Source organism: Nothobranchius furzeri, chromosome 7, assembly GCF_043380555.1.
Source record: "Nothobranchius furzeri strain GRZ-AD chromosome 7, NfurGRZ-RIMD1, whole genome shotgun sequence".
Lineage (NCBI taxonomy): Eukaryota > Metazoa > Chordata > Actinopteri > Cyprinodontiformes > Nothobranchiidae > Nothobranchius > Nothobranchius furzeri.
Window position 1 is genome coordinate 17,856,691 of NC_091747.1, and position 12,935 is coordinate 17,869,625.

Sequence of the window (12,935 nt, forward strand, 5' to 3'; positions counted from 1 at the left end):
ACCCATAATTATGTTGCACGAAGCACAATTTCACATCATTCTGGGTTCATTTGTGTGAAAACAAGGTCCAATCAGGCTGAAACGTTACAAGAAGGTAGAATCTATTGAGTTGTAAGTGATCTGAACATTTCAAGATGATCACACATTCCTATAGGGGGTAAAACCATGTCCCAAAGGTCACCGGGCCTGGTGTCACTTTAAAGAAATAGTCCAATTACACCTTTGAGGGATTATAACTTGGCTTCTGAATGTCCTAGAGAGATCAGGTTTGTTTTAGTGTACTCCAATCAACAGCCCCCATTACCATTAAAAGGAATGGAGTCATTAGCACTAATGGTTTTTAAATGGCACCCAGAATTATGTTGCACGAAGCACAATTTCACAACATTCTGGGTTCATTTGTGTGAAAACAAGGTCCAATCAGGCTGAAACGTTACTGGAAGGTAGAATCTATTGAGTTGTAAGTGATCTGAACGTTTCATGATGATAGCACTTTCCTAAGGGGGTCAAACCATGTCCCAAAGGTCACCGGATCTGGTGTCAATTTAAAGAAGTAGTCCAGTTACACATTTGTGGGCTTATAACTTGGCTTCTGAATGTCCTAGAGAGATCAGGTTTGTTTTAGTATACTCCAATCAACAGCCCCTACAACCACAAAAAGGAATGGAGTCATTAGCACTTATGGTTTTTAAATGGCACCCAGAATTATGTTGCACGAAGCACAATTTCACATCATTCTGGGTTCATTTGTGTGAAACAAGGTCCAATCAGGCTGAAACGTTACAGGAAGGTAGAATCTATTGAGTTGTAAGTGATCTGAACGTTTCATGATGATAGCACTTTCCTAAGGGGGTCAAACCATGTCCCAAAGGTCACCGGATCTGGTTTCACTTTAAAGAAGTAGTCCAGGTACACCTTTGTGGGCTTATAACTTGGCTTCTGAATATCCTAGAGAGGTCAGGTTTGTTTCAGAGTACTCCAATTAACAGCCCCCATTACCTTTAAAAGGAATGGAGTCATTAGCACTTATGGTTTTTAAATGGCACCCAGAATTATGTTGCACGAAGCACAATTTCACATCATTCTGGGTTCATTTGTATGAAAACAAGGTCCAATCAGGCTGAAACGTTACAGGAAGGTAGAATCTATTGAGTTGTAAGTGATCTGAACGTTTCATGATGATAGCACTTTCCTAAGGGGGTCAAACCATGTCCCAAAGGTCACCGGAACTGGTGTCAATTTAAAGAAGTAGTCCAGTTACACATTTGTGGGCTTATAACTTGGCTTCTGAATGTCCTAGAGAGATCAGAATTGTTTTAGTGTACTCCAATCAACAGCCCCTACAACCTCAAAAAGTAATGGAGTCATTAGCACTTATGGTTTTTAAATGGCACCCAGAATTATGTTGCACGAAGCACAATTTCACATCATTCTGGGTCCATTTGTGTGAAAACAAGGTCCAATCAGGCTGAAACGTTACAAGAAGGTAGAATCTATTGAGTTGTAAGTGATCTGAACGTTTCATGATGATCGCACATTCCTATAGGGGGTCAAACCATGTCCCAAAGGTCACCGGGCCTGGTGTCACTTTAAAGAAATAGTCCAATTACACCTTTGAGGGATTATAACTTGGCTTCTGAATGTCCTAGAGAGATCAGGTTTGTTTTAGTGTACTCCAATCAACAGCCCCCATTACCATTAAAAGGAATGGAGTCATTAGCACTAATGGTTTTTAAATGGCACCCAGAATTATGTTGCACGAAGCACAATTTCACAACATTCTGGGTTCATTTGTGTGAAAACAAGGTCCAATCAGGCTGAAACGTTACTGGAAGGTAGAATCTATTGAGTTGTAAGTGATCTGAACGTTTCATGATGATAGCACTTTCCTAAGGGGGTCAAACCATGTCCCAAAGGTCACCGGATCTGGTGTCAATTTAAAGAAGTAGTCCAGTTACACATTTGTGGGCTTATAACTTGGCTTCTGAATGTCCTAGAGAGATCAGGTTTGTTTTAGTATACTCCAATCAACAGCCCCTACAACCACAAAAAGGAATGGAGTCATTAGCACTTATGGTTTTTAAATGGCACCCAGAATTATGTTGCACGAAGCACAATTTCACATCATTCTGGGTTCATTTGTGTGAAACAAGGTCCAATCAGGCTGAAACGTTACAGGAAGGTAGAATCTATTGAGTTGTAAGTGATCTGAACGTTTCATGATGATAGCACTTTCCTAAGGGGGTCAAACCATGTCCCAAAGGTCACCGGATCTGGTTTCACTTTAAAGAAGTAGTCCAGGTACACCTTTGTGGGCTTATAACTTGGCTTCTGAATATCCTAGAGAGGTCAGGTTTGTTTCAGAGTACTCCAATTAACAGCCCCCATTACCTTTAAAAGGAATGGAGTCATTAGCACTTATGGTTTTTAAATGGCACCCAGAATTATGTTGCACGAAGCACAATTTCACATCATTCTGGGTTCATTTGTGTGAAAACAAGGTCCAATCAGGCTGAAACGTTACAGGAAGGTAGAATCTATTGAGTTGTAAGTGATCTGAACGTTTCATGATGATAGCACTTTCCTAAGGGGGTCAAACCATGTCCCAAAGGTCACCGGAACTGGTGTCAATTTAAAGAAGTAGTCCAGTTACACATTTGTGGGCTTATAACTTGGCTTCTGAATGTCCTAGAGAGATCAGAATTGTTTTAGTGTACTCCATTCAACAGCCCCTACAACCTCAAAAAGTAATGGAGTCATTAGCACTTATGGTTTTTAAATGGCACCCAGAATTATGTTGCACGAAGCACAATTTCACATCATTCTGGGTCCATTTGTGTGAAAACAAGGTCCAATCAGGCTGAAACGTTACAAGAAGGTAGAATCTATTGAGTTGTAAGTGATCTGAACGTTTCATGATGATCGCACATTCCTATAGGGGGTCAAACCATGTCCCAAAGGTCACCGGGCCTGGTGTCACTTTAAAGAAGTAGTCCAGTTACACCTTTGTGGGCTTATAACTTGGCTTCTGAATATCCTAGAGAGATCAGGTTTGTTTTAGAGTACTCCAATTAACAGCCCCCATTACCACTAAAAGGAATGGAGTCATTAGCACTTATGGTTTTTAAATGGCACCCAGAATTATGTTGCACGAAGCACAATTTCACATCATTCTGGGTTCATTTGTGTGAAAACAAGGTCCAATCAGGCTGAAACGTTACAGGAAGGTAGAATCTATTGAGTTGTAAGTGATCTGAATGTTTCATGATGATAGCACTTTCCTAAGGGGTCGAACCATGTCCCAAAGGTCACCGGATCTGGTGTCAATTTAAAGAAGTAGTCCAGTTACACATTTGTGGGCTTATAACTTGGCTTCTGAATGTCCTAGAGAGATCAGGTTTGTTTTAGTATACTCCAATCAACAGCCCCTACAACCACAAAAAGGAATGGAGTCATTAGCACTTATGGTTTTTAAATGGCACCCAGAATTATGTTGCACGAAGCACAATTTCACATCATTCTGGGTTCATTTGTGTGAAAACAAGGTCCAATCAGGCTGAAACGTTACAGGAAGGTAGAATCTATTGAGTTGTAAGTGATCTGAACGTTTCATGATGATAGGACTTTCGTAAGGGTGTCAAACCATGTCCCAAAGGTCACCTGATCTGGTGTCAATTTAAAGAAGTAGTCCAGTTACACATTTGTGGGCTTATAACTTGGCTTCTGAATATCCTAGAGAGGTCAGGTTTGTTTTAGAGTACTCAAATTAACAGCCCCTATTACCTCAAAAAGGAATGGAGTCATTAGCACTTATGGTTTTTAAATGGCACCCAGAATTATGTTGCACGAAGCACAATTTCACATCATTCTGGGTCCATTTGGGTGAAAACAAGGTCCAATCAGGCTGAAACGTTACAAGAAGGTAGAATCTATTGAGTTTTAAGTGATCTGAACGATTCATGATGATCGCACATTCCTATAGGGGGTCAAACCATGTCCCAAAGGTCACCGGGCCTCGTGTCACTTTAAATAAGTAGTCCAGTTACACATTTGTGGGCTTATAACTTGGCTTCTGAATGTCCTAGAGAGATCAGGTTTGTTTATAGTGTACTCCAATCAACAGCCCCTACAACCAGAAAAAAGAATGGAGTCATTAGAACTTATGGTTTGTAAATGGCACCCAGAATTATGTTGCACGAAGCACAATTTCACATCATTCTGGGTCCATTTGTGTGAAAACAAGGTCCAATCAGGCTGAAACGTTACAAGAAGGTAGAATCTATTGATTTGTAAGTGATATGAACGTTTCATGATGATCGCACATTCCTATAGGGGGTCAAATCATGTCTCAAAGGTCAACCGGCCTGGTGTCAATGTAAAGAAGTAGTCCAGTTACACATTTGTGGGCTTATAACTTGGCTTCTGAATGTCCTAGAGTGATCAGGTTTGTTTCAGAGTACTACAATCAACAGCCCCTACAACCACAAAAAGGAATGGAGTCATTAGCACTTATGGTTTTTAAATGGCACAAAGAATTATGTTGCACGAAGCACAATTTCACATCATTCTGGGTTCATTTGTGTGAAAACAAGGTCCAATAAGGCTGAAACATTACAAGAAGGTAGAATCTATTGAGTTGTAAGTGATCTGAACGTTTCATGATGATCGCACATTCCTATAGAGGGTCAAACCATGTCCCAAAGGTCACCGGGCCTGGTGTCACTTTAAATAAGTAGTCCAGTTACACCTTTGTGGGATTATAACTTGGCTTCTGAATGTCCTAGAGAGGTCAGGCTTGTTTTAGTGTACTCCATTAAACAGCCCCTACAGCCACAAAAAGGAATGGAGTCATTAGCACTTATGGTTTGTACATGGCGCCCAGAATTATGTTGCACGAAGCACAATTTCACATCATTCTGGGTCCATTTGTGTGAAAACAAGGTCCAATAAGGCTGAAATGTTACAAGAGGGTAGAATCTATTGAGTCGTAAGTGATCTGAACGTTTCATGATGATCGCACATTCCTAAGGGGGTCAAACCATGTCCCAAAGGTCACCGGGCCTGGTGTCACTTTAAAGAAGTAGTCCAGTTACACCTTTGTGGGCTTATAACTTGGCTTCTGAATATCCTAGAGAGGTCAGGTTTAATTTAGAGTACTCCAATTAACAGCCCCCATTACCCCAAAAAGGAATGGAGTCATTAGCACTTATGGGTTGTAAATGGCACCCAGAATTATGTGGCACGAAGCAAAATTTCACATCATTCTGGGTTCATTTGTGTGAAAACAAGGTCCAATCAGACTGAAACGTTACAGGAAGGTAGAATCTATTGAGTTGTAAGTGATCTGAACGTTTCATGATGATAGCACTTTCCTAAGGAGGTAAAACCATGTCCCAAAGGTCACCGGATCGGTGTCAATTTAAAAAAGTAGTCCAGTTACACATTTGTGGGCTTATAACTTGGCTTCTGAATGTCCTAGAGAGATCAGGTTTGTTTTAGTGTACTCCAATCAACAGCCCCTAAAACCACAAAAAGGAATGGAGTCATTAGCACTTATGGTTTTTAAATGGCACCCAGAATTATGTTGCACGAAGCACAATTTCACATCATTCTGGGTTCATTTGTGTGAAAACAAGGTCCAATCAGGCTGAAACGTTACAAGAAGGTAGAATCAATTGAGTTTTAAGTGATATGAACGTTTCATGATGATCGCACATTCATATAGGGGGTCAAACCATGTCCCAAAGGTCACCGGGCCTGGTGTCACTTTAAAGAAGTAGTCCAGTTACACCTTTGTGGGCTTATAACTTGGCTTCTGAATGTCCTAGAGAGATCAGGTTTGTTTTAGTGTACTCCAATCAACAGCCCCTACAACCACAAAAAGGAATGGAATCATTATGGTTTGTAAATGGCACCCAGAATTATGTTGCATGAAGCACAATTTCACATCATTCTGGGTCCATTTGTGTGAAAACAAGGTCCAATCAGGCTGAAACGTTACAAGAAGGTAGAATCTATTGAGTTGTAAGTGATCTGAAAATTTCAGGATGATCGCACATTCCTAAGGGGGTCAAACCATGTCCCAAAGGTCACCGGGCCTGGTGTCACTTTAAAGAAGTAGTCCAGTTACACCTTTGTGGGCTTATAACTTGGCTTCTGAATATCCTAGAGAGGTCAGGTTTAATTTAGAGTACTCCAATTAACAGCCCCCATTACCCCAAAAAGGAATGGAGTCATTAGATCTTATGGTTTTTAAATGGCACCCAGAATTATGTTGCACGAAGCACAATTTCACATCATTCTGGGTTCATTTGTGTGAAAACAAGGTCCAATCGGGCTGAAACGTTACAGGAAGGTAGAATCTATTTAGTTGTAAGTGATCTGAACGTTTCATGATGATAGCACTTTCCTATAGGGGGTCAAACCATGTCCCAAAGGTCACTGGATCGGTGTCAATTTAAAGAAGTAGTCCAGTTACACATTTGTGGGCTTATAACTTGGCTTCTGAATGTCCTAGAGAGATCAGGTTTGTTTTAGTGTACTCCAATCAACAGCCCCTACAACCACAAAAAGGAATGGAGTCATTAGCACTTATGGTTTGTAAATGGCACCCAGAATTATGTGGCACGAAGCACAATTTCACATCATTCTGGGTCCATTTGTGTGAAAACAAGGTCCAATCAGGCTGAAACGTTACAAGAAGGTAGAATCTATTGAGTTGTAAGTGATCTGAACGTTTCATGATGATCGCACATTCCTACAGGGGGTCAAACCATGTCCCAAAGGTCACCGGGCCTGGTGTCACTTTAAATAAGTAGTCCAGTTACACCTTTGTGGGATTATAACTTGGCTTCTGAATGTCCTAGAGAGGTCAGGCTTGTTTTAGTGTACTCCAATAAACAGCCCCTACAGCCACAAAAAGGAATGGAGTCATTAGCACTTATGGTTTGTAAATGGCACCCAGAATTATGTTGCACGAAGCACAATTTCACATCATTCTGGGTCCATTTGTGTGAAAACAAGGTCCAATCAGGCTGAAACGTTACAAGAAGGTAGAATCTATTGAGTTGTAAGTGATCTGAACATTTCAAGATGATCACACATTCCTATAGGGGGTAAAACCATGTCCCAAAGGTCACCGGGCCTGGTGTCACTTTAAAGAAATAGTCCAATTACACCTTTGAGGGATTATAACTTGGCTTCTGAATGTCCTAGAGAGATCAGGTTTGTTTTAGTGTACTCCAATCAACAGCCCCCATTACCATTAAAAGGAATGGAGTCATTAGCACTTATGGTTTTTAAATGGCACCCAGAATTATGTTGCACGAAGCACAATTTCACAACATTCTGGGTTCATTTGTGTGAAAACAAGGTCCAATCAGGCTGAAACGTTACTGGAAGGTAGAATCTATTGAGTTGTAAGTGATCTGAACGTTTCATGATGATAGGACTTTCGTAAGGGTGTCAAACCATGTCCCAAAGGTCACCTGATCTGGTGTCAATTTAAAGAAGTAGTCCAGTTACACATTTGTGGGCTTATAACTTGGCTTCTGAATATCCTAGAGAGGTCAGGTTTGTTTTAGAGTACTCAAATTAACAGCCCCTATTACCTCAAAAAGGAATGGAGTCATTAGCACTTATGGTTTTTAAATGGCACCCAGAATTATGTTGCACGAAGCACAATTTCACATCATTCTGGGTCCATTTGGGTGAAAACAAGGTCCAATCAGGCTGAAACGTTACAAGAAGGTAGAATCTATCTAGTTTTAAGTGATCTGAACGATTCATGATGATCGCACATTCCTATAGGGGGTCAAACCATGTCCCAAAGGTCACCGGGCCTCGTGTCACTTTAAATAAGTAGTCCAGTTACACATTTGTGGGCTTATAACTTGGCTTCTGAATGTCCTAGAGAGATCAGGTTTGTTTATAGTGTACTTCAATCAACAGCCCCTACAACCAGAAAAAAGAATGGAGTCATTAGAACTTATGGTTTGTAAATGGCACCCAGAATTATGTTGCACAAAGCACAATTTCACATCATTCTGGGTCCATTTGTGTGAAAACAAGGTCCAATCAGGCTGAAACGTTACAAGAAGGTAGAATCTATTGATTTGTAAGTGATATGAACGTTTCATGATGATCGCACATTCCTATAGGGGGTCAAATCATGTCTCAAAGGTCAACGGGCCTGGTGTCAATGTAAAGAAGTAGTCCAGTTACACATTTGTGGGCTTATAACTTGGCTTCTGAATGTCCTAGAGTGATCAGGTTTGTTTCAGAGTACTACAATCAACAGCCCCTACAACCACAAAAAGGAATGGAGTCATTAGCACTTATGGTTTTTAAATGGCACCCAGAATTATGTTGCACGAAGCACAATTTCACATCATTCTGGGTTCATTTGTGTGAAAACAAGGTCCAATCAGGCTGAAACGTTACAGGAAGGTAGAATCTATTGAGTTGTAAGTGATCTGAACGTTTCATGATGATAGGACTTTCGTAAGGGTGTCAAACCATGTCCCAAAGGTCACCTGATCTGGTGTCAATTTAAAGAAGTAGTCCAGTTACACATTTGTGGGCTTATAACTTGGCTTCTGAATATCCTAGAGAGGTCAGGTTTGTTTTAGAGTACTCAAATTAACAGCCCCTATTACCTCAAAAAGGAATGGAGTCATTAGCACTTATGGTTTTTAAATGGCACCCAGAATTATGTTGCACGAAGCACAATTTCACATCATTCTGGGTCCATTTGGGTGAAAACAAGGTCCAATCAGGCTGAAACGTTACAAGAAGGTAGAGTCTATTGAGTTTTAAGTGATCTGAACGATTCATGATGATCGCACATTCCTATAGGGGGTCAAACCATGTCCCAAAGGTCACCGGGCCTCGTGTCACTTTAAATAAGTAGTCCAGTTACACATTTGTGGGCTTATAACTTGGCTTCTGAATGTCCTAGAGAGATCAGGTTTGTTTATAGTGTACTCCAATCAACAGCCCCTACAACCAGAAAAAAGAATGGAGTCATTAGAACTTATGGTTTGTAAATGGCACCCAGAATTATGTTGCACAAAGCACAATTTCACATCATTCTGGGTCCATTTGTGTGAAAACAAGGTCCAATCAGGCTGAAACGTTACAAGAAGGTAGAATCTATTGATTTGTAAGTGATATGAACGTTTCATGATGATCGCACATTCCTATAGGGGGTCAAATCATGTCTCAAAGGTCAACGGGCCTGGTGTCAATGTAAAGAAGTAGTCCAGTTACACATTTGTGGGCTTATAACTTGGCTTCTGAATGTCCTAGAGTGATCAGGTTTGTTTCAGAGTACTACAATCAACAGCCCCTACAACCACAAAAAGGAATGGAGTCATTAGCACTTATGGTTTTTAAATGGCACAAAGAATTATGTTGCACGAAGCACAATTTCACATCATTCTGGGTTCATTTGTGTGAAAACAAGGTCCAATCAGGCTGAAACATTACAAGAAGGTAGAATCTATTGAGTTGTAAGTGATCTGAACGTTTCATGATGATCGCACATTCCTATAGAGGGTCAAACCATGTCCCAAAGGTCACCGGGCCTGGTGTCACTTTAAATAAGTAGTCCAGTTACACCTTTGTGGGATTATAACTTGGCTTCTGAATGTCCTAGAGAGGTCAGGCTTGTTTTAGTGTACTCCATTAAACAGCCCCTACAGCCACAAAAAGGAATGGAGTCATTAGCACTTATGGTTTGTACATGGCGCCCAGAATTATGTTGCACGAAGCACAATTTCACATCATTCTGGGTCCATTTGTGTGAAAACAAGGTCCAATCAGGCTGAAATGTTACAAGAGGGTAGAATCTATTGAGTCGTAAGTGATCTGAACGTTTCATGATGATCGCACATTCCTAAGGGGGTCAAACCATGTCCCAAAGGTCACCGGGCCTGGTGTCACTTTAAAGAAGTAGTCCAGTTACACCTTTGTGGGCTTATAACTTGGCTTCTGAATGTCCTAGAGAGGTCAGGTTTGTTTTAGTGTACTCCAATCAACAGCCCCTACAACCACAAAAAGGAATGGAGTCATTAGCACTTATGGTTTTTAAATGGCACCCAGAATTATGTTGCACGAAGCACAATTTCACAACATTCTGGGTTCATTTGTGTGAAAACAAGGTCCAATCAGGCTGAAACGTTACTGGAAGGTAGAATCTATTGAGTTGTAAGTGATCTGAACGTTTCATGATGATAGCACTTTCCTAAGGGGGTCAAACCATGTCCCAAAGGTCACCGGATCTGGTGTCAATTTAAAGAAGTAGTCCAGTTACACATTTGTGGGCTTATAACTTGGCTTCTGAATGTCCTAGAGAGATCAGGTTTGTTTTAGTATACTCCAATCAACAGCCCCTACAACCACAAAAAGGAATGGAGTCATTAGCACTTATGGTTTTTAAATGGCACCCAGAATTATGTTGCACGAAGCACAATTTCACATCATTCTGGGTTCATTTGTGTGAAAACAAGGTCCAATCAGGCTGAAACGTTACAGGAAGGTAGAATCTATTGAGTTGTAAGTGATCTGAACGTTTCATGATGATAGGACTTTCGTAAGGGTGTCAAACCATGTCCCAAAGGTCACCTGATCTGGTGTCAATTTAAAGAAGTAGTCCAGTTACACATTTGTGGGCTTATAACTTGGCTTCTGAATATCCTAGAGAGGTCAGGTTTGTTTTAGAGTACTCAAATTAACAGCCCCTATTACCTCAAAAAGGAATGGAGTCATTAGCACTTATGGTTTTTAAATGGCACCCAGAATTATGTTGCACGAAGCACAATTTCACATCATTCTGGGTCCATTTGGGTGAAAACAAGGTCCAATCAGGCTGAAACGTTACAAGAAGGTAGAATCTATTGAGTTTTAAGTGATCTGAACGATTCATGATGATCGCACATTCCTATAGGGGGTCAAACCATGTCCCAAAGGTCACCGGGCCTCGTGTCACTTTAAATAAGTAGTCCAGTTACACATTTGTGGGCTTATAACTTGGCTTCTGAATGTCCTAGAGAGATCAGGTTTGTTTATAGTGTACTCCAATAAACAGCCCCTACAACCAGAAAAAAGAATGGAGTCATTAGAACTTATGGTTTGTAAATGGCACCCAGAATTATGTTGCACGAAGCACAATTTCACATCATTCTGGGTCCATTTGTGTGAAAACAAGGTCCAATCAGGCTGAAACGTTACAAGAAGGTAGAATCTATTGATTTGTAAGTGATATGAACGTTTCATGATGATCGCACATTCCTATAGGGGGTCAAATCATGTCTCAAAGGTCAACGGGCCTGGTGTCAATGTAAAGAAGTAGTCCAGTTACACATTTGTGGGCTTATAACTTGGCTTCTGAATGTCCTAGAGTGATCAGGTTTGTTTCAGAGTACTACAATCAACAGCCCCTACAACCACAAAAAGGAATGGAGTCATTAGCACTTATGGTTTTTAAATGGCACAAAGAATTATGTTGCACGAAGCACAATTTCACATCATTCTGGGTTCATTTGTGTGAAAACAAGGTCCAATCAGGCTGAAACATTACAAGAAGGTAGAATCTATTGAGTTGTAAGTGATCTGAACGTTTCATGATGATCGCACATTCCTATAGAGGGTCAAACCATGTCCCAAAGGTCACCGGGCCTGGTGTCACTTTAAATAAGTAGTCCAGTTACACCTTTGTGGGATTATAACTTGGCTTCTGAATGTCCTAGAGAGGTCAGGCTTGTTTTAGTGTACTCCATTAAACAGCCCCTACAGCCACAAAAAGGAATGGAGTCATTAGCACTTATGGTTTGTACATGGCGCCCAGAATTATGTTGCACGAAGCACAATTTCACATCATTCTGGGTCCATTTGTGTGAAAACAAGGTCCAATCAGGCTGAAACGTTACAGGAAGGTAGAATCTATTGAGTTGTAAGTGATCTGAACGTTTCATGATGATCACACATTCCTATGGGGGTAAAACCATGTCCCAAAGGTCACCGGGCCTGGTGTCACTTTAAAGAAATAGTCCAATTACACCTTTGAGGGATTATAACTTGGCTTCTGAATGTCCTAGAGAGATCAGGTTTGTTTTAGTGTACTCCAATCAACAGCCCCCATTACCATTAAAAGGAATGGAGTCATTAGCACTTATGGTTTTTAAATGGCACCCAGAATTATGTTGCACGAAGCACAATTTCACAACATTCTGGGTTCATTTGTGTGAAAACAAGGTCCAATCAGGCTGAAACGTTACTGGAAGGTAGAATCTATTGAGTTGTAAGTGATCTGAACGTTTCATGATGATAGCACTTTCCTAAGGGGGTCAAACCATGTCCCAAAGGTCACCGGATCTGGTGTCAATTTAAAGAAGTAGTCCAGTTACACATTTGTGGGCTTATAACTTGGCTTCTGAATGTCCTAGAGAGATCAGGTTTGTTTTAGTATACTCCAATCAACAGCCCCTACAAGCACAAAAAGGAATGGAGTCATTAGCACTTATGGTTTTTAAATGGCACCCAGAATTATGTTGCACGAAGCACAATTTCACATCATTCTGGGTCCATTTGTGTGAAAACAATGTCCAATCAGGCTGAAACGTTACAGGAAGGTAGAATCTATTGAGTTGTAAGTGATCTGAACGTTTCATGATGATAGCACTTTCCTAAGGGGGTCAAACCATGTCCCAAAGGTCACCGGATCTGGTTTCACTTTAAAGAAGTAGTCCAGGTACACCTTTGTGGGCTTATAACTTGGCTTCTGAATATCCTAGAGAGGTCAGGTTTGTTTTAGAGTACTACAATTAACAGCCCCCATTACCTCTAAAAGGAATGGAGTCATTAGCACTCATGGTTTTTAAATGGCACCCAGAATTATGTTGCACGAAGCACAATTTCACATCATTCTGGGTTAA